This window comes from Vanellus vanellus (assembly GCF_965231255.1).
Source record: "Vanellus vanellus genome assembly, chromosome: 3".
Lineage (NCBI taxonomy): Eukaryota > Metazoa > Chordata > Aves > Charadriiformes > Charadriidae > Vanellus > Vanellus vanellus.
Genome location: NC_138907.1, coordinates 72,889,789 through 72,894,691, shown reverse-complemented (window position 1 = coordinate 72,894,691; position 4,903 = coordinate 72,889,789).

Sequence of the window (4,903 nt, the reverse complement as noted above, 5' to 3'; positions counted from 1 at the left end):
AGTTCCTGGCAACTCTGAAGCATATTCCTAGATATTAATAAACTACCAAGGAAGTAGAACTAAATGAACCTCACACTTTCTTGGGTTTGAACATTTAATCTTTTCCTTTTCTCAAGGTCATTTCCATTACTGACATTTTAGTTTAATGCAGAATTGACTGTGTCCAACCAAGAATTCTATATTTTGTAATTAAATCACCAGCAGGCACAGTGGTGGTTGGATATATTTGGCAAGGAATATTGATGCGCATTTCTTGCTGCAACAACATGCATGTGTATAAAGTTCAGCAACATGAGTTCTTTGTCTCTGAACATTGTACAATCAATATTCTATTACTGCAACACGAATTCTGCTGCATTGTAGCTAAATTAGTGTGTAAGACTCAAGAATGCAATGATGGAAAGAATTCTAATTTCTCTATATAAAATGCATGTAAGCTGTTTATTTTAGCTGTAACAGCTCTGTTCCAGTACCTGTTGCTTCAGGTACCATTTATGTAATTTCATTAAATAGGAATTTGGCAAGTTTTAATTTATTTTCCTTGGGATATTCTTCAGTAATAATTTCAAGGAACCATCATATTCTTCTTGATGATTTTGTTCAAATTCTTTCTGATTGTTTTGCTTTGTATGGTGAAGATGTCTACAGCATCAGGAGGTCCATTATACAGGCTTTGCTACGGACTGAAATTCTTTTATGATAAAAAACCCAAACCAACCCAAACCAAGAAGTCTGGGGATGAGAGGGATAAGCTGCTCTCCGAGAAGAAAGGGAAAGCTGTTACAATGCAGATTATTTAGGCAGCGGGTACTGCTGTACATCACCCCATGGACAAGGCAGGATGGGCTTTCTACAAATTCAGTGTAGGCAGCCGCCTGCAGGAGCAGAGTGCTGAAGGTAGCAACCTCTTTCCTCAATTCTTTCCTTGCCTAAAAAGACCTCCGCTGCTACAGTTGCTGCTGCTGCTGGGATGGCACAAGGAGAGGGCCTTGCAGGCAGCACAGATTGTCCTGGTGCCCTGTTCCCTTCCCTGCCCCCTGCTTCCAACAGGGGCCATGCCAGCCCCTGCCCAGCATCCCTGAAGAGGTGCAGGGGGGACCCACCCGAAAAGCTGGGAGTGGAGGTAGAAGGGCTGGATAGTGGGAATGGGAGGGAAGCCCCTGGGGGAGGAGGAAGATAAAGAGTCATTTGGACTTGACTGGATTTTGGAGGGTGGGTGAAATGTAGGTGATGCTGAGGTTCAGTCCCTCCTGGGGAAGGAAAAGGGGGGTCTGCTGGGGTAGGAAGTAAGGGAGGCAGAGAGAGAAAGAGAGAAGCCTTCACTTGCAGCACCCTGGGCCTTCTCACAACCCTCATGACCTCTTTGGTCCAGAGTCTTTTAAATCTCTTATCCACCCAACTCATTCTTCCACTACTGAGGAACTCAATTTCAAATTTATTTAGTCATTTCTTTGAAGGACGGAAGCCAAGTTTGTCCACACAGGCTACAAGTCCTCATTTGACTCTGCTTGCTTTAACCACCTCATCTATGCAGGTGTTTCATTGGTGTCTCTGAACGGGTGCCATCCTGCTCTGCTTTCTCCCTCCTTACTCCCAAATCCTGAGATGAAATTGCAAAGGAAGTGGCTTTTTTAGGATCTCGGGATATATATGCCTGTCACTCAGTTTAAAAGTGTCAAAGCACACACCATAGGTTCAGTACTCGAGTGGAGTTCCCTTCTAAAACCAGAGCCTGCAGAGAGAGGAGAGAAAGGATCATTTTACTGTGTGTGCCAGTTAGAGGACAGTACTCGGCGCTCACCGCTGCCCTCCTAATGCCGGGAAAGTATTGGTGAAGGCAGTGCTGCTGCTGCAATGTGAAGCTGTTCTGGAGAGTTTCACTGATGACGGAACTCGTAAGTGGTAAGGTTGAGAGGACCTCGAAAAGCCAAGAAGTCCAGTCGCCTGTCCAAAGGCAAGATCAGCCATAGCTGTACAGTTCCCAACAGGTGCTTGTCTAACTTATGCTTAAAGCCTCCAATGGGAAGATATGACAAGGTCCTCCCCTGTCTTGTACTACCATGGCTTAACAGAAGCATTCACCTGTGCTAATAGCTGATACTCCTGCTTATAGATCTTATTTACCTTCAGTTTATATATGCTATTTGCCTTTTTTTGTGACTTTGTGACATTGTTGACTCAAGTTCAGATGGTAATTCATAATGCCAAGTCCTTTTCTCCATGGTGACTGCTGAAGTGGTTATTGTACACTCTGTATTTATACAGTGGATTATTCCTACTTAAGCACAGACTTTTATGTATTTGTCCTGACTGCAGTGCATCTTTTTTCTTCCTGACCATTCTTCTTATTCAGTAAGAGGCTTTAGAATTCTAATCCTGTCCTCTGGTGTGTTTGCAACCCTTCCTGAGGCACATCTAGTATGTATTCCTTCATCCAAAACACCAGTGCGAGCATTAAGTTCTGCAAGCATAAGATCCAGGGCAGACCGTTAGGGAATCCATTAGATGCACCTCTTCGGTGTGGTAGTGCACCTTCTAATCCGCGTTTGCTTATAAGACTCATATGATGCAGTGTCAAAAGTCATACTGAAATCAAAGTATTTCAAAGGTTGTGCTTCTCCCCTGTCTGTGAGGACCATTACTGTGTCACAGGAAGAGAGGAGATTATCTTGCCTTGATTTGTTCTTGACTGCTATTTATGGCATTGTTATTTTCTAGAGGCTTACACACCGATTATTTCCTTCAGTTTTTTTCTAAGAAAGAAGAATGTCAGCATTGCATTTGCCTTATTTCCTGGAATATCTCTCTGTCCTCCATGAGCTCTCAGTGACAACTGATAATGCTTCTGAGCTTGTTCAAATACTTCTTTTTCACACATGAGAGCAAAATTCATTAAGCCCAACTGATGTGAAAACAGCTAATTTATCAAAGTATTTTCTGGTCTGTTCTTCCTCTGCTGCATCTGAGTTCTTACTCCTTTCTCACTGGTGCTAGTTATACTAACTGCCTGATGTGAAAGTCTCATTTTTTTCTTTCTTGGCAACATTGGACCATAAGTGCCTACTTACCACAGGGCAGGAAACCTTTCCCTGGGCTTCCATTTCAATATGCTTGTTTTCTCTTGCTTGTGATACCTCATTTTGGACCTCGGCCTTTCACTTTTTCCCTTTTGTCTGCATATGCTCTTTCAAACTCCTCTGTATTAGTTCTGCCTAATTTGCAGTTTCTATGTGATTTGATCACTGAAGGACTGATCATTTACCCACATACACTTGTTTCGTTTATTCTGTTTTCTGCACTGAGATCTTTTCCTTTTCTTTGAGGAACATTAAATTTATTGGATCTTAGCTATCAGTTCTCAGAATTTCTTAAAATTTGGCTTTTTCAAGTCGGTTGTCCTTAATTAGCTGGACAGTTCTACTTACCTATTATTTTGTATTATTATTTTTTCACCCAACTTGCCTTTAAAATGCAAGGTAATATGTACTGCTCTGTTTTCCTGTGCACTTCTATAGAAGGTGTACCGAGAATCATAGAATGGCTTGGGTTGGACGATACCTTTAAAAGTCATCTAGTCCAACCGCCCAGCAATGAGCAGGGACATTTTCAACTCGATTAGGTTGCTCAGAGCCCCATCCAACCTGACCTTGAATGTTTCCAGGGATGGGGCATCTACCACCTCTCTGGGAAACCTGTGCCAGTGCCTCACCACCCTCATTGTAAAAAATGTCTTCCTTATATCTAGTCTAAATCTTCCCTCTTTTAGTTTAAAACCGTTACCCCTTGTGCTATTGCTACAGGATCTGCTAAAAAAAATCTGTTCCCATCTTTCTTATAAGCTCCCTTTGATTACTGAAAGGCCACAACAAGGTCTCCCTGGAGCCTTCTCTTCTCCAGCCTGAACAACCCCAACTCTCTCAACCTGTCCTCATAGGAGAGGTGTTCCATCCCTCTGATAATTTTTGTGGCCCTCTGCTGGACTCGCTCCAACAGGTCCATGTCTTTCCTGTGCTGAGGGCTCCAGAGCTGGACGCAGTAGTCCAGATGGGGTCTCACCAGAGCAGAGTAGATGGGCGGAATCACCTCCCTCGACCTGCCGGCCACACTTCTTTTGATGCAGCCCAGGATATGGTTGGTTTTCTGGGCTGTGAGCGCACATTGCAGGCTTACGTCCAGCTTTTCATCCACCTGTACCCCCAAGTCCTTCTTGGCAGAGCTGCTTTCAATCACTTCTCCATGTTCATGTTCTAGCCAAGTGAACTAGTTCACTAGGCCTTTTGAAGCAATTAAATCAGAAGTGTAATCATTTTAAGACTTCCTTCTTCTGCTTATTCACTACATTTCTTGTATTACTGGATAGACATCAAAACTCATTCCTTGTAGCTTCATTATGAATAAACCTGTTCCCTAAATCATGAGCCCTTCCCCTGACTACTTTATGAAGTACTTGTTCATAAGTGTTGTTGCAGCTGTGAAGTCCTTTCTTTTTGGCTCCTTTTCTTCGGAAAGGAGCATGGCAGAGCGTTTCTATGCTCTTCACAAATGTGAATCCTAGAGCTTTTTCCTAGTGCAAGGTGAGATTTCAATGAAAGGCTCTAAGAAACCTGCTACCCTGGTGAGAACTGCATTGAACTCATGGGTCTCAGTGGTTCTCTGAGGCTGTAATGAGGGTACCTATGTTTACGAATACAGCAAACTAAAACATAGATTGCCAAAGGATCCTAAAAATCATTACCATGTTTTTAAAAACATGAGATTCTGCTGTCTAGCAGCACATAATTACTAATAGTTAAAGAGGCAGGAGAGGTATTAAAAATTTTGTTAGCACTCGTGTGATGTGATCTGTCTAAATAAGTTCATTTCACCCCTCCTGTGCTCATGCTGCTGATAATGCCAGTCTACC